The sequence below is a fragment of the Equus quagga genome, chromosome 11 (genome assembly GCF_021613505.1).
Source record: "Equus quagga isolate Etosha38 chromosome 11, UCLA_HA_Equagga_1.0, whole genome shotgun sequence".
In the NCBI taxonomy this organism is placed as follows: domain Eukaryota; kingdom Metazoa; phylum Chordata; class Mammalia; order Perissodactyla; family Equidae; genus Equus; species Equus quagga.
Genome location: NC_060277.1, coordinates 70,827,808 through 70,845,751, shown reverse-complemented (window position 1 = coordinate 70,845,751; position 17,944 = coordinate 70,827,808). Strand labels below are relative to the sequence as shown.

Genomic DNA, 17,944 nt, shown 5'->3' with positions numbered 1-17,944 from the left:
GCACTTGCACTCCCGGGCATTTATTCCAGAGAAATGAAAACATGTTCACACAAAAACACGTACACAAATGTTCATAGCAGCTTAATTTGTTATCACACCAAACTAGAAACAACCACACGCCCTTTAACAGGTGAATAGTTAAACTGCCAAATCCATGCCATGGAGGAGTACTAAGCGATAAAAAGGAATGAACTATTGAATACACACAACAACCTAGATCCATCTCCAGAGAATTACGCTGAGTGAAAAAAAAGCCAATCTTCAAAGGACTGGCTACTTACTATTTGATTCCATTTATATAACATTCTTAAATTGATGAAATTCTAGAAATGAACAAATTAGTGGTTGTGAGGGTTAAGAAGCCGGTGGGGTGGGAGGGAAGTAGTTCTGGCTGTAAATCCGCAACATGAGAGATCCTCCTTTTGATGGAAATGTTCTGTATCTTTATTGTATCAATGTCAATATCCTATTTGTGATGTCAAAGTACAGTTTTGCAAGATGTTACCATTGAGGTAAGGTATAAGGGTATAAGGGATCTCTCTACTATTACTTACAACTGTATGTCAATCTACAATTATCTCAAAGTAAAAAGTTTAACTAAAAATTTAAAAATAGGGGCCAGCTCTGTGGCCGAGTGGTTAAGTTCGTGTGCTCTTCTTTGGTGGCCCAGGGTTTTGCTGGTTCGGATCCTGGGCGCAGACAGGGCACCGCTCGTCAAACCATGTTGAGGAGGCGTCCCACATGCCACAACTAAAAGGAGCCACAACTGAAAATATACAACTATGTACTGAGGGGATTGGGGAGAAAAAGCAGAAAAAAAAATTAAAAATAAATAAAGGATTGTTCCATCCAAAATGCCAGTAGTGGCCCTGTGAGAAGCACTAATACAATGGGCTATTTAGCAACCATTTAAATATCGTGCTTTTGAAGACTATTTAATGACACGGGAAAATGTTTATTTTTAACCGTCAGTTAAAAACTATTAAGATTCAAAACTGCATTTAAACTAAGATCCTAATTTTATGAAAAATATTTACTTATATATGCAAAAAAATGGAAAGGATATGTATAATTTTTTCACTGTGGTTGTATCTCAGTGATGAGATTACTTGTGATTTTCATTTCGTTTTTCATACTTTCCTGGTTTTCCAACTTTTTTGCTATGGCATAAGTCATACATAAATGAAATAAATGTATAACTACTGAGAAGGAAGATCAGTCTCAGAGATAAGCAGACTGTGTTTTGCGGGCACACAGGCCTTCTGTCCTAAAGCATCTCCCATCTTACCTGTCAGAGCGCTCCCACTAGCCTGTTTACAGTCCTAGAAGATGCACAAGTGTTTAAAACAAACCCCAGTTTTATAAGGAAGAAGTTTGGAACAAAATTTTATATACTTTTAAATATACATGTATCAAAAATGACTATAGGGAAAAGAATATTGCTTTGTTTATCTAAGAACTGTACATGGGAGTCCAGGAGGAAATCATAAATTCCAGATATGCAGCACCTTTAGGGGCTGGCCCCATGGCATAGTGGTTAAGTTTGGTGCATTCTGCTTTATCAGCTCAGGTTCGCACGTTCTGATCCCAGGCATGGACCTACACCACTCGTGGGCCACGCTGTGGCAGTGACCTGTATATAAAGTAGAGGAAGATTGGCATGGATGTTAGCTCAGGGCTAATTTTCCTCAAGGAAAAAAAAGAATAGATGCAGCACCTTTAAAAAAAGATAGTGTGCTAACTTTTTTTAAATGAAGAAATGAATGTGGTGTGAGTTATGACTACTGTCAAAGATGCACAGTAAGATGACAGAAATTTCCTACTGCTCATGTAGTATGGCAGAGGGGGTATCAGTTTATGCCCCCAAACTCCTACTTCAAACAGGGAAGTTCTGTTTTTGTTTGTTTTTATATATATGGGCATTCTGTACAATATTTTGTTTGGAAAAAAAGAACGTATGAAAACCATAATTTAAGGTATGTCTTGATATAACATAGCATTAGTGGTTTTTCTGGACCATCATTTGGAGACCTGAAATTTAGTCCTTCCTTTCTCTGGACAGGCAACAGGGGAAGGACGGACAGTAGAAAAAGCAACCGGGAGGGAAAAAGAGTGTACTGTTAAAGGGAGTGGGGAAAGTTCTCTTTGGAGGATGAAGGTTATTGGCTTATGGTCTTACACAAAGACAATATAAGCAACCCCATAGCAAGCAGAGCAGACTAGCTATCAAGATATTCAAAACCTTCCAGTCCAAATTATCTTTCCAGTCTTACAGCCTATGTATTTCTCTCTTCTTCCCTTCCAACCCTCCATCTACCTTCCACTCCTCTCTCACATACGCACACTCCTTTTCAGCTACACTGGAACCATTTTTTGTTCCCAGAACTTGCCTTACACATTTATAACTCCACCCTCTGCTCAAGCCATTCTTTCTACCTAGATTACCTTTCCCAGACCTGTACTGTCCAGTATGGCAGCCACTAGTCACAGGGGCTATTAAGCACTTGAAATGTGGCTAGTGTGGATTGACATATGCTATAAGTATAAAATATACACTGGATTTCAAAGAGTACAAAAAAAATTTTTAAATTCACCTCTTTTTACTTTTTAAAATGTAGCTACTACAAAATTTAAAATTACGTTCATGGGGGCCTGCCCCGTGGCTGAGTGGTTAAGTTCACGTGCTCCACTTTGGTGGCCCAGAGTTTTGCCAGTTCGGATCCTGGACACAGACATGACACCACTCATCAAGCAACGCTGAAGCGGCGTCCCACATGCCACAACTAGAAGGACTCACAACTAAAAATATACAACTACATACCCGGGGTTGGGGTAGGGCTTTGGGGAGAAAAAGGAAAAAATAAGATCTTTAAAACTACATTCATGGTTAGTATAATATGTCCAGGAAGTTTTGACCCTTATTTATTGACCTTAAGGACACATTAGCTCAGCATTTGTGAATTTAAGTGTTTTAATCAGAATTATTTTAACTTCAGTGAATTTTTAGGGAAAATATATTATCAGAACAAACTCTATTTAATTATTTGATCAATTCTCTACTTAACAGAGTTAAACCACTTCCAATTTTTCTATTTTCATTTTTATTTTAGTGAAATTATTTTCATTGTAATCAGTTCTTTCCTCTGATAATTTTACAAAGGGAATTTGACTTATTTGTCAATATTTTTTTTTTAGTCTCTTTTTTAGGTTTTCCTTTACAGCGAGTATCTTTTTGTGGTCATGATTTTGACTACATGCAATTTTCCTAGGTCAAATTTTGCAAATAAAAAATATACTGTGTCCAGTTTTAGCCACTGCCACTTATATGGTATGCAAATCATTTCTACTAGTAATATTCATTGTAATTGGATAAAAGACCAATCGTTTACACTGATTTTTAAATTTATCCATGAGAAAATTCTGGGAAGATCTCAGATAATCCAGGATAGTTCTATTATCCGAGATTGCTTAACTGTATTCCTTGTCCAATTTCTCCATAACTTCTGATCACTCAATGCCTTTGGTGAGACAAAGATAAAAAGGCAAGGGTCAAAATATCCTTGAGGAGGGCCCGGCCCCATGCCCAAGTGGTTGAGTTTGCTCGCTCCGTTTCGGTGTCCCAGGGGTTCAGCGGTTCGGATCCTGGGTGCAGGCATGGCACCACTCATCGGGCCATGCTGAGGCGGCATCCCGCATGGCACAACTAGAAAGACCCACAACTAAAAATGTGCAACTATGTACCTGGGGGGCTTTGGGGAGAAATAGGAAAAATAAAATCTTTAAAAAAAAAAAAAAAAAAAAGAGCATCCTCTTAAAAAAAAATATCCTTGAGGAATTATTGTCATTCTCTTAGGTGTAATAATGGTATTGGGATTACGTTTTTAAAAAGTTTTGGGGCCGGCCCCATGGCCGAGTGGTTAAGTTCACGTGCTCCACTTCGGTGGCCCAGGGCTTCGCCAGTTCGAATCCTGGGTGCGGACATGGCACCACTCATCAAGCCACGCTGAGGCAGCGTGCCACATGCCACAACTAGAAGGACCCACAACTGAAAATACACAACTATATACTGAGGGGCTTTGGGGAGAAAAAGGAAAAATAAAATCTTTTAAAAAAAAGGTTTTTTTCTTTTAGACATACATACTAAACTATTAATGAGTGAAATAATATCATATGTAGCATGTGCTTCAAAATAATGTGAAGAGGGAAATGAGTGGGAGTATAGATGAAGCAAGATTAGCCATAAGTTTACGACTGTCAAACCTGGTGACGGGTATATGAGGGTTCATTATATTACTCTGTCTACCTTTTGGATATGTTTTTAAATTTCCATAATAAAAAGGTAAAATAATAACATTATTTTTTTAAAGCTCTTAAGATCAAAAGGCAGCGTCAAAATATGCTTTCTTTTTTTTGGTCCTTATCTTTATCCACAGCTACAAAAATGAAATTGGAACTCCCTACTGTATTTTCAGGGCCCTGCTCCATCTGTTTCCTACCTGTCTCTCTGATCTTATCTCCTGCTACTTTATTCCGCTAGGCTATTCAGGGAATAAAATGTGAATGGTGTCCCCGGACAAGCTCAGTCAAGAAGCCTCCTTCCTCACCATCACTTCACTCCATCCGCCTGCCATCACTTCATTTCCTGGAACACAGCAAGTATCTTCTGCCTCAGGACCTCTGCACTTGCTGTTCCTGAATCTGGAATCCCTTGGCTACTCAAGTCTCAGCTTAAATGTCACTCATTCCTCAGAAATGTCTTTCCTTACCACTCTCACTAATGTAGCCCTCCCTATTTTTCTCCATCTCAATACTGTTTATTGCCTTTGTAGCTTTGTCACCTTTTTTCTGTGTCTTCTATAAACACCATGAACTCAGGGATTCTGTTTTGTTCATTGTTTACACTCAGCACCCAGCACAGGATCTGGTACATAGAAGGCACTCAATAAATATTTGTTGAATTAAAATTTTAGTTTTTTTAAGGTCTGCTTTAAATCGGACCTTCATAAAGATTTCTTTGAGCCCTCTAGGTGAGAATTAATCTTTTACTATACTAGGTGTACGAACAGACATAAAGGAGAAAAAAGTTTGTTTTACCCTTTGCCTGGTCTGCTGTGGTGACATCTAGAATGAACTTGTACATCTTTTTGCCTTGTTTTTTACGTTAGCATTTTAAAAATTATTTCTCTGTATATTTTTGAAAAAGTTTCAGATTACAAAGTACTGCTTCTAAATATTTCTTCTACATCCAGGTGGAGAGTTTCACCTCTTTTGATAGTCTTTAATTTGTTTCTATGGCCTCCCAATGTTCATGACACATGAGGATGTCATGATGCTGAGATGAAGAATGACTGGTTTAGTTAGACTTGTCCTCATTGACAATGTCTATGCTTCGGGGAATTGCAGGTACACAAATTAATTAGCTAAAATCTCCTAGAGCAAGTCTCTTGCCAGTTGGGTTAGGGTTCTCTTTCAAATGGGACTTTGATTCACATAACTTGTATGCCTGAAAGCTACCTTCTCACCATTTGCTAATTGCTTTCTGTCAAATACGCAATACAACAATGTATGTTTGCCTATAAACAAAGGACAGTTTAATTCTCATAATAATGTTTTAACATTTGTGCTCACTGTAAACAGATTTCTACTCTGGAGCCACTTTTAGAAGACATTTTGTCCTCTCCCAAATAGCAATATTTTTGGAGTGTTTCTTCCAGTCAGCTTATTTGCAGAATTGTTTAACACTAATTTTACTGCAGCAAGTGAAACAAATGTTTCCATTTTGAAAATGTCTCTGGAAAAATAAAGATTTGCAATTCAAATGAATGGGGAGATTGTTAGATTGTGGTAAGTAAAATGGATGATTATACTTAATTTTTTTCAAGAAACATCATCCAAAATATTAAATGTTTCCTAGATGGATACAGTACGTTCTATAAGCCCTTACGAATTATGATTGATAGCATAGATGTCCTAATTCTCCATTCTCATCAGACAAGTGTTTATTAAGATGGATCTATTATCTTAGAAACTGAAAAGAAAGTGCACAGAACCATAACACATCACTCCATATCAGGCTAAGCACATAACACAGTTTTATTTCTGTTGAGAAAAACTATAATCCAGGGAGAAAGTTTTCATACATTCCTCCCAAAGGAGTTTATCGTTTTTTGAAGGATTGCTATAGAAATAAAACCTGGTCTCAATTCAGCTCATAATTACATAATACAGATTTTAAAGTTTTCTTAATACATGAGTCTATGAGCTCAAGGTTTATAGGGGTTAGTGCTACCTATTTGTATTAAATCAGTGTTTATCAATGTGATTTCTTTCTGGGCAATTTTGCTATCTTTTAGGACATTCATTTAACAAATAAAGAACTGATTTACTCAGTTGATTAAATATTAAGTAGTGTGATATCAGGCAATAATATTTTAAAAGGTAAAAATGAACCAAAGGTAGATTCTTAGAACAAGGGATAATTTATTTCCCGCTTCTTGATTGTTACTGGAGGAGGCACAGACTAAACTACTGTGCCTCATCTTGTTGTCCTTATCTAACTAGAGAATCCGAGAACTGTATACCTGGAAAAGACCTTCCAGAGACCATTTGATTTCCTTCCCTGCCTTAATGAAGAAGAAAACCCAAACCCTCGGACAATTCGCTCATGTTCTTTTTAAACACCTCCAGGAACAGAGATTTACAACCTTTCTCGATAAAAAGAAACTTGTTTTGGTATAAAGCAACAGCAGTGGTTACCTGAGTTACCTATGACTCCCACTAAAGCAATATACTTCACACATGCAGCATTTCCTCTGCAATTGTCACAAAAGCCTTACAAGTTGGTTATTTATTAGGTCTATTTTATAGAGAAATTGAGCCGAGAGAGAGCGATTTAGTCAAGGTCACACTGCTGGTAAGTGGACAAGCCAGGATTCACACCCAAGGTATCTCTTTCATTAACCCAGCTGTTTTCTCAAAAGCAGTGTGTGTATTTACCTTCATAAAGTGAAGTAATGAAATCAATAAACACAAGCCTAAGCCTATGTGTCAGGAAAAGAGTTTCCTTGGACGATACAAATTGATGACGAAATAATGACAGTAGATACTTTTTATTTAAAAAATATTCCATATTGAATTATGCAGAACCTCAACTCCGGCCTTTTTTAAATCAAACGTCTCTGGGTGGAATAAATTGACTACAAATCCCCAAGACTTGTCATCAGTATTTCAACCCATAATTTAGCAAACACACACACACACAGACACACACACTACATGCGCGCCTTGTAGGGATAAAGTTCCAGGTCTTTCTTTGGGCGTCAGTTTCGAGACTTCGAGTCTCAGATGTGTGTATGTGACTAAGGAGAAGAATAGCTGAATCACTTCTAAAAGCGAATCCTCCCAATTAAAAATCTATAATGAAAATGAAGACAAATTAGGCAGTCCATCAGCCTTTCAATCTCAACAGCTCTTCTCCCCAAGTCAACCCAACCTGCTCATCTCCCCTCACCCACGCCCCTCAACCGGGAAATAGACCCGAAGGCCGGAGGTAGAAGGGGCGACAGCCTGGCCAGGGCTCCGCTTTATTCTGAAGCCTATCGGGGCCCGGAATCCACGGGTGCCCGCGGGTCCCTGCTGTTGGCCGGGGGAAGCGGGGAAGAGTGCCGTTCGCCGGCAAGAGCTGGGCGGGGAGGTGAACAGAGCCGGAGTTCGTGGGGGGCCAGAACAGCCCGACGAGGGTGTAGAAAAAGGGAGTGGACAGCCTTTCTCCAACGTTACAGAGGCGTGCGGAGCGCGAGAGGGAGCGCCTCGCGCGCAAACTCGCCCACCGGCCCCCTCGGTACCGCCAAGCCGCACCGGGCGCCCGCCCGCTAAGCGGAAGGCAGCGCGGCTCAGGGCCCGGCCCAGGCCGGCGCATGCGCAGCAGCCCCACCTCCGCTCCTGGCCCCCTCCCCTCCCTCTTCCCGGCGGGTCTGGGGCGGCGGCGGCGGCGCGGTGACGTCAGGGCGTTGGGGCAGCTCCTGTGACAGACGGAGCTGGAGCAGTGGGGCGGCGGCGGAGTCCGGCGGCCGGGATAGCGAGTGAGCGAGCGAACGAGCAGCGACCCCGGGGTCCAGGGAGCGAGAAGGAGAAGGAGGGGAGCGCTCAGGCGCGAGCGAGAGAAACCGCGAGCGCCGGGCTTGGGCTCGAGCCCCGGAACGGCTGAGGAGCCCGCCCGCTCCCCTCCCCTCCCCCTCCCCGGGACCGGGCCCAGCGCGCCATCCTCCCCCTCCCTCCTTCCCTCCCTCCCTCCTTCCTCCCTTCCCTCTCCCTCTCCCCCTCCCCCGCCGGTGGATGGGAGTGAAGGACGGAAGAGGCCCTGCGGAGGCGGCGGTGCATCGCTCCGGTAAGGCGGCTTGGGGCTGCGCCCTCCCCTCTGTCTCCTCCACCGTGCTCGGGCGGCTGCGGGCCGGGCACGGCGGCCTGACGATGTGGCTGCGCCGGTCCCCTCCCTCCCATTCTCCCCTCCCCCTGCCGCCGCCTCCTCCTTCTTCTTCTCTCCTCGCTCTCAAAATGGCGGCCGCGACGGCCGTTGAGTGAGAGACTCGGGAGGAGGGGGGACAGGCCCGGGAGGGCGCTGCCCTCGCTCTCCTGCTCCGGGGCCCGGGTTCGGGGGGTGCCAGGGCCGCCGCGACTCCGCCCGCGGCCCTCCCCGGGAAGAGATCGCCCTCCTCCCTCGGTGACTTAGCAAGAAAAGTATTCTTGGGTAGGAAGGGCGTGGAGAGCAGGTCGCTCTCTGATCTTGGGGAAAGGGTTTGGCCCTCGTCTCCCCGGCCGCGGCAGGCGAGCTCCGCAGTCCCCACCCCCTCCGCGGTTGGCGGCTCGGGGACCCGGCTCAGCCCCGCACCGCCTCGGCACCCACAGGCCTTCGGGCGTTCCGTCCCCCACCTGTCCTTAGGATGAGGTTGACCTGAGGAGGATGGCCCACCCCTACCCTGGCGCCCCTGTGCGGTGGTCCAGCCTCTACACCCACTAAGGAGGAGCGGCCCGACCCACCGAACCATCTGCAGCATCCACCTACCAAATCAGGCAGGGTTTTCTCTTCTGCCACCGGCTCCTCAAACGGGAGTTGCCTTTTGACGTTGTAACAACTGAGCTTCGAGGCCCTCAGCCATTCCCCTTCATCTCATCTCATCTCCCCCCTCGTTTAGGAAACGCAGTGCCTGCTTTAGCCTCCCAGGTGAGAAAATGCCTTCGAGGTGGTGGGCAAATTTTAACGCTACCTCCCTAAACAGAAGAGGAGAAAAGGGGAGGAGGTTTTCAGTATCGGAGACAAGATAGAGCAAGGTGCCTTGGCGTTGTTATTCTGCCTTTCTTCAGTGACTTAGCAAGAAACTCCTTGGAAGGAATGCAGGAGATTTTCGCTTGGGGTTGGGGTTTAGGTCCAATTTATATCAACCTTTTGGTTAAGAAATTGTGCTTTTGAAGAGAAGAACCAGATTTGTGGTCTCGTTCTCAATGGGCGATGTCATGCCAGGGCCCCCCCCTCCCCCTTTCTTCAAGAGGCAATGGGGAGAGAATAAAGATATTACTGTTATTCTGACCTCTACTTTAACGTACAGTCCTTGAGATTCATAACGTTTTGAAGGCTAAACAAAGAATTTGTACCATTTTTGGTAATTCTGTTTTTGTTGGGAGGTGGGTTGTTTTGTGTGAATTTCATTTTGAAGCTAGGGCGGAGGAGACAGTACTTGGGCCTTTCATACCAGTAATGTCATCTCTCCCCTTTTACCACAGTAGTATTTGCTGCTGCTTTTTTTTTTTTTTGCTGCAGCAAGGGTTGATGGCTGCGGGGTCCAGTCTCTTAATCGGGAAAATTTCCTGCTTGAGTATGTCAGTAGTGCTATAATGTCGAATATATAAAAAGCTTTTACTTAAAAAATTCTGATTTGGGTCTAAGGCATTAGCTAGCGTTTAATCTCTCATGGGTATCTTTCAGGACACAGTTTTGCAAAATAATTGGCAGTTACAAATTGCAGTTTTTATTAAAGCAGGAGAGTAATCTGTATTTAGAGTGGTTTATTCTTTGGTATTCTATTATAGATGATCATTGTTTGGATTCTTCAGAAGGGGAGGATCTCCTAAAACAAATTTGAAGCTGTTATTTTTTAATAAATCAGAGAAAGGAACCCAGTTTTTCACAAAGTATTTCTGTATATATTGATTTTTATGGAGTTAGCCCTATTTTGGTACCTCCACCCCGCCTCCTTTTTTTAAAAAAATGGGCTAATATTTGTGGATGCTGTGAACAGCCATTGAGCCGAGGAGACTGGGTGGAGTAAGAGAGCAGAAGCTGTGAAATGTTGGATTGCCCTTTCATAGCATTTTTCTCTTATGTTTTGTAAGGTTATTTGATGCTAATTGGTGCTACAACAAAGCCATTTCTCTGTAGTAGATCTTAAAATCTTATGTTTTTAATTTTCACCTTTTTTGCAAGGTAGGTATTGAATGATTGAAATAAAAAGCCATGTCCCTTTTCTAAAGCAGACACTTATTGTCTCTGTAAATATACATACACACACATATGTGTACACACCCTTGTTAATGTTTTGTATTCTTTTAGTCAAGTAAGTGTAAATTAAGGAATGTCAAATATTGGCAAGAAATAGTAGAAATATTTTAAAAATTAATAAGAATACTACAGATATGTTCTTTTGGTTTGCATTAAAACAGTAAATCTGATTTTTTGATAATGAACATCAAAGATGAGTAAAAAAGAATTAAGATAATCTGTGTTAAAGGCTCTTTATATAGACCTTTTCTCTTGTGTTGTCCCTTGAAAGGGACCTTTTTGTAAGGTTCTTCCATAAGAGAGGGTAGGTCACTTTAATGTCATGTTGCAAGCATTCATGTGAATAGACATCTTCAAAAGAATGTCAAAATCATGTGGTAAATGTGATTTTGATGGGCCTTACGGTTTTGTCAATATATGATATCTTTTTACATTTTTATTTTTAATGTGATTAGAAAGTAGAAGGGTTCATATGGTGAGGAATGAGAGTGGGAATGATCATTCACTATGTGTCTGACATAGCTCCCTCCCTAGTATTTATAGCTATAAAAGTGCACTAAGGAGCTGTGATTTTTCAGTAGATTATTAGTTGATCAGGAGTTTAAAATAATTTGACTTAAGTAAGAGAGCTTTAGTTCCAAATATGTATCTATATCTGTATGTTTCTGATACATGTGGCAGAATCTTTTGCTTAGTTTGGAGATCAGTTTTTAAAATTCTTCATAATCCTATATTTATAAACCTTTTAATGAGACTGAGATGGATTTCATTTTCAATAGAGTTGCTTGGTATCTGTTTTTCCAGATAAAATAACTCTTAAGTATATAAGACATTTGGAGATGTTTCTGGAAGGGAAAAATCAGTATCTCATAATTTTTGGTTTTCTAGCTATCACATCCGTGTTTCATTGTCTGTATTTTTTCAATGTAAATGCTTCCCTCTTATGTACTAAAAATAGATTATATATGTGTGGCCATATATATCATGTATGTATGTATATATACATATATGTGTGTATATATATATAAAAATGATTTTACCTTATGGCTCACATTTTAAGTATCCAGGAAATAATAGGACCTTACTTTTTGTTTACGTGTAGTTCATATTATTCACGACTTGTCATCTTAATAAACAAGCCATAGAAACTATGGAAGTTGTTGACATTAGGATGGAGATGTCTTAAAAAACAAACCCAAAGCAGAATCTTGGGGCAGTCCGAGTGAATTTTCCAGTTCTTCCCATTGAGTTCTAAAGCAGTGAGTCATGCACTATTTTGCCAAAAGGGACTTGAGGCTCATTTGGTTTTAAATCCAGCCGGCTATGTCTGCTGTGGTCCTAAAAGAGATTTTTTTACTTGCCTCTAAGTCTCTGTTGTGAAAATATTTCATTGTGACAGGTAACCTGTTTTCACGCACTTTGAAAAGAGAGAAACAGTTAAGTGTGAAGTAGGGCTTCTTTGATACTGTTCTTATGTCTTCTACATACAACTGTAATTGTTTTTTTGCTTAAAAAGTTGCTCTCTTTAAAGTAAAACTAATAGTATATAATATGAGTTTTAAAAAGAAAAAGCAAACCTACTGTTCTCCTCAAGATGCTTAGCTGTAGAATGAATCCTAGTTGCTGAAGGCCAAATGTTTTGAGAAATCTGTACTTCTTGAAGAAAAATGCTGTTTTATATAAGCCTAATAGTTAACTGCAGTGAACACTTTTTGGGTTGTTTTTAGCTTTGTCGTTGATATGACACTCTTGCTACTTATTTAAATGGAACCTTAGTTTAACTTCTGCTATATGTATAATTTTTAACCTCGCTATGGCACTTACAGATTTTAATTGATATTTGTAAAATGCTTTATAGTCATTGGATGCAGGCACCACAAGTGCTTATTATTTTCATTTATTGTTTTCTCTTTAAAAGAGATTGAAACTTTACTTATCTAGTTAGGATTGATCTGTGCATTTGTCAAGCATAATTCTGGAAAAGTATCCTCTAAAGTTATTGTCACTTAAAATTGTCATAAACATTTCCCTAGAACTTTGTAAATATGTTGAATGTGGTGTTTTATTTATTCCGTCAGCTACTTTTTGAGGTAGATTGGTATCATGGATGAGAGAATTTCTTTTCCTAAGGTCACATGTTACGTTAGTAACTAGAAATAGGTAATATTATAAGACACTGAACCACACACTTGAGTATTGCCTTGAATGATCAAACATTCCCTTTTCTTTTGACAAAATGGACTCTTTTTTTTTTTGAGGAAGATTAGCCCCGAGCTAACTACTGCCAAATCCTCCTCTTTTTGCTGAGGAAGACTGGCCATGAGCTAACATCCATGCCCATCTTCCTCTACTTTATACGTGGGACGACTACCACAGCATGGTGTGCCAAGCGGTCCCATGTCCACACCCGGGATCCGAACTGGTGGACCCCGGGCCGCTGAGAAGCGGAACGTGCGCACTTAACTGCTGTGCCACCTGGGTAGCCCCTGGACTCTTTTTATAGCTTATTCTTATGTTTGTTAATTTCTTTCTTTTCTAAAATGGTAAAAATTGGTGACATTTATTGCCTGCATCATTTAAGTTGGTATTTATAACATATGGTCTTGTATCATTAACTATTTTGCTTGCATAAGGCATTTGAGTAAGGACTCCCAGAAGTCCCTAATACTGCTTTATAGTGGTATCAATAAGTAAATAAATACTTGTTGCATACATGCAGATAGTATTCATAAGTAAATATTAACAAATTAATATTAACTATTACGCTAACACCATCATTAAAATGGAAACTTTTCTATTGTTTCTAAAGGTCATCATTTTCCTCCCAATACATCTGCCACAAATGGCAGCTGAACCAGGACAAGAGAATTCTCACGGCACTAAGTGGGAAACTGAGGACAGTCAGAGGGGGTTGGAAGTTGTTTTAACTATTCATTGTGGGTTCTGCACCAATATCATCTTTATTCTGGTTAAATGAGACTCAACTTTACGGTATAATAGTGCTGTATGTTTATATGCATGGAGAGAATATGTATATTTGTAGGTATGTACTAATTTTGAATGGCAAATGAAAATTATGTGATTCTTCTCAGAAAAAGTTAAACTAATATTTTAATACATACAAGTAGTATTATAAGTAAATAAATACTTGTTACATTTGATTGAATGGAGGGTTATTGAAAGGAAATGTGCTATCCTGTAAGTTCTTTGTAAAAGCTAACTTCCAGTGATCACTCAGGAATTAGGGTGAAGGAGACAAAAGTGTTTATACTCCCTTTACAGAAATTTTATGTTTTCCGTGGGAAAGGGGATGTCTATATCACACGTCTGATATAGGTGTATCAGGGCCACAAAATTCTCACCTATGAGAAGTGAATTAACCCAACTGGACAAATTGCTTTTGTATTTTGTAATTATTTGCTCTTTGCATTTTGATTATCTGCTCTTTAAACTCTCATATCTTGACAAGAATTATTGACAGCTGAGGCTGTTAAGAAATTTTCTGAGACTATTTTTTTTTTTTTAGATTGGCACCTGAGCTAACAACTGTGCCAATCATCTTTTTTCTTCTTCTTCTTCCCAAAGACCCCCAGTATATAGTTGTATATATCTTTTGAGTTGTGGGTTCTTCTAGTTGTGGCATGTGGGACGCCACCTCAGCATGGCCTGATGAGTGGTGCCCTGTCCGCACCAAGGATCCAAACTGGTGAAACCCTGGGCCGCTGAAGTGGAGCGCATGAACTCAGCCACTCGGCCACGGGGCCAGCCCTGAGAGACTATCCTTTGACATCAGTGAAAATAAGAATCTGGAATGTTTTTAAGGAATTTAATTTTTGAAGGATTGTATAGTTTTGCTTATTAAGATTTTGTACATTGTTCATTAATCCACTTTTAATCTATGGTAAATATAAAAGTTGTTTTATGATACCAGTGTTTTATATGCATAAGGCAAATATTTATCTGTTCATCTTTATATATTTGTTTTTATTTTATCAAAAATTTGCTGACTGCAGGGACCTGCCCGGTGGTGCAGTGGTTAAGTTCGCACGATCTGCTTCAGTTGCTCGGGATTTACCAGTTTGGATCCCGGGTGCAGACATGGCACCACTTGGCAAGCCATGCTGTGGCAGGCATCCCACATATAAAGTAGAGGAAGACGGGCACGGATGTTAGCTCAGGGCCAGTCTTGCTCAGCAAAAAGAGGAAGATTGGCAGCAGATGTCACCTCAGGTCTAATCTTCCTCAAAGAGAAAAAAAATCTGCTGACTGCAAAAGAAGGAAAGGTGAAGATGATGAGTTGGTTGTATTGATTGTTTAGTTTTATTGGTCAACTTTTATTTTTTAATGGTGGGAAAAAGCTATACATTTAGCATATCAGAAAAAGCTGTTGACTAAAAACATATATGAATATTTTTATTTATTTATATATATTTTTTGAGGAAGATTAGCCCTGAGCTAACTACTGCCAATCCTCCTCTTTTTGCTGAGGAAGACTGGCCCTGAGCTAACATCCATGCCCATCTTCCTCTGCTTTATACGTGGGACGCCTACCACAGCATGGCTTTTTGCCAAGTGGTGCCATGTCCGCACCCGGGATCCAAACCGGCGAACCCCGAGCCGCTGAGAAGCCGAACGTGCGCACTTAACTGCTGCGCCACCGAGCGGCCCCATGAATATTTTGGATTCTAATCTTAACTCCACAATTTACCAGCTATGTGCCTTGATCAAGAGCCTCAGTTTTCTTATCTATAAATGGATAGTGTTGATAGTATCTAACTCATAGTGTGGTTGCTAATATTGAATGATAAAAGGCCTCTAAACCCTTCAGTAAATGTTTTTCATTGTTAGGGACTGTTTTTTAAGGAAGAGGATTAACATACAGTTTAATCATAAATAAGCAGTCATTAATATGTTAATTTAGTTCTTATAGTTTTTGTTAAGAATTAGTATTGGGGATTCTTTTTCCCTTTGGGATCCATTATGTGTATCTGAAACCTGTGATGGTTTCAGAGTTTCTTAGTAGGCAAGAAGTGCTCTGTAAATCAGTGCCAAATGGAGAAATTCAGTTTTTTAATATAAAATTATGTTGCTAATAAACATTTTATTTAAACTGCAAAGTATAATTTACATCTTTGAGCAATCAGAACATTTTTGTTTGTACTTTTATTATTTTCGTACTTTTATTATGTTATTAATTATTATTAATTTTAATGACCCTACGTTTTTCCTTTTTTTTTTTTTTAAGTTAACCTTAATTCAGTTTTATGTAACTGTATTCTCACGCATCTTGGACCCACATTCTATTCAATGGACATCTACTTCTTGTTTAACAGATTGGGAAGAAATCACACAGTATCACAATTTTTCCTTAAATCATTTTTGGAAAGGTTAAGTTACCAATAAAGAAAAAGTAAAATGCATAGTGTAAGCAATCAAAAATTTTAATGCAATTTAAAATAATGATAGCATAATTATCTTTAGTAGTATGCTCCTGTTAATATTGCATGGTAGACCACGTTAAAATGTTAACGGGAATTTCAGCTACTTAGGTGACAGTGATATGCAAGATAATTTTTTTTTTATTTTATTGAGTTATTGATAGGTTACAATCTTGTGAAATTTCAGTTGTACATTAATGTTTGTCAGTCATGTTGTATGTGCACCACTTCACCCTTTGTGCCCACCCCCCACCCCACCTTTCCCCTGGTATCCACTAAACTGTTCTTAGTCCATAATTTTAAATTCCTCATATGAGTGGAGTCATACACAGATTATCCTTCTCTCGCTGGCTTATTTCACTTAACATAATTCTCTCAAGGTCCATCCATGTTAGTGCAAATGGAATGATTTTGTTCTGTTTTGCATTTGAGTAGTATTCCATCGTATATATGTACTACATCTTCTTTATCCATTCGTCTGTTGATGGGCACTTAGGTTGCTTCCACGTCTTGGCTATTGTAAACAGTGCTGCAATAAACATTGGGGTGCATAGGACTTTTGGGATTGCTGACTTCAAGCTCTTTGGATAAATACCCAGTAGTGGGATGGCTGGATCGTATGGTAGTTCTATTTTTAATTTTTTGAGGAATCTCCATACTGTTTTTCATAGTGGCTGCACCAGTTTGCATTCCCACCAGCAGTGTATGAGGGTTCCTTTTTCTCTGCAACCTCTCCAACATTTGTTGCTATTAGTTTTAGATATTTTTGTCATTCTAACGGGTGTAAGGTGATATCTTAGTGTAGTTTTGATTTGCATTTCCCTGATGATCAGCGATGATGAGCATCTTTTCATGTGTCTATTGGCCATCAGTATATCTTCTTTGGAGAAATGTCTGTTCATGTCTCCAGCCCATTTTTTGATTGGGTTGTTTGATGTTTTGTTGTTGAGTTGCGAGAGTTCTTTATATATTATGGATATTAAGCCTTTGTCAGATATATGACTTGCAAATATTTTTTCCCAGTTAGTGGGTTGTTTTTTTGTTTCAATCCTGTTTTCATTGGTATGCAAGATAATCTTAATCGTTATTGGAAACTAATTTTGAAGATCTTCATGAAGAGTCTCAAACGATAGTGGCTCCAGTGAGTAGAAAGGAGGCATTCGTTTAGGGTTGCTGCCATAGCGAGGATGGAGAATTTCATGCAGATTCTAATTGGAAAGAGGATGATCCAGAATGGTAGTTCAAGATTTCTTACTTTCTTTTTCTTTGAGTTTCTAGACTTGGTTTGGCTGATGCCACAAAATTAAGTTTTGGAGAAGCTGACAGGAGAGCTTTGGGCATCTGGTGTAAACCAACCTTGACCCTGAGAACATCTTGAAGTCCTTTGAATGATAAAAGGGACAAAAATATTAATATTTATGTGATTTCGAATTTTATATTTATATAATGCACTAATGACTGTTCTTATATCCATTTTTTCCTTAGAGTAGGTTAATAGAAATGGGACTTTGAGGTCAAAAGGTAAACATATTTTTGAAGCTTTTGATGCTTATTGCAGAAATGCACATTAGAAAACATAAAAATGTACACCCTGCTGGCACTGTATGAGATCCTCTTCCCCACTGCTTACTCTTCATCCAGCCCTTCGATGCTTATTACTTTTCAAAAGTATTTGTCAGCTTGACAGACAAAAATGGCAATTTATTACATTAATTTGTGTCTCTTTGATAGTAGAAATGTAGGCACTTTTCCATATTTTTATGGCACATAAGTATTCCCTACCTCTTTTGTGGTATTTATTCAATTTGTTTAATATTTCCATCTCTTTCACATCATTAGTCTGTGTGTACCTGCTCCTAATCTCTGTTTAGATAGAAGAACTTTTTCCAACAGATAAGAGTGACAGAGCTGTTCAGACCAGGAAAGAACTTTCTAAATTATTCTACATATGAAT

The 17,944-nt window shown here is 39.7% G+C and overlaps 1 protein-coding gene across 4 annotated transcripts in view; it reads left to right on the top strand.

Moving 5' to 3' along the window:
* The first annotated feature begins 8,009 nt into the window (after positions 1–8,009).
* Positions 8,010–17,944, top strand: part of PAFAH1B1 (platelet activating factor acetylhydrolase 1b regulatory subunit 1) — a 77,017-nt gene continuing 67,082 nt past the window's right edge. For 2 of the 4 annotated variants that reach the window (XM_046674538.1, XM_046674539.1), the window contains exons 1-2: positions 8,010–8,386; positions 8,939–9,220. The gene's annotated coding sequence lies outside the window, so the exon portion shown is untranslated. The remainder of the gene's footprint in view (positions 8,387–8,938; positions 9,221–17,944) is intronic. The other 2 variants (XM_046674537.1, XM_046674540.1) reach the window with 1 other exon arrangement.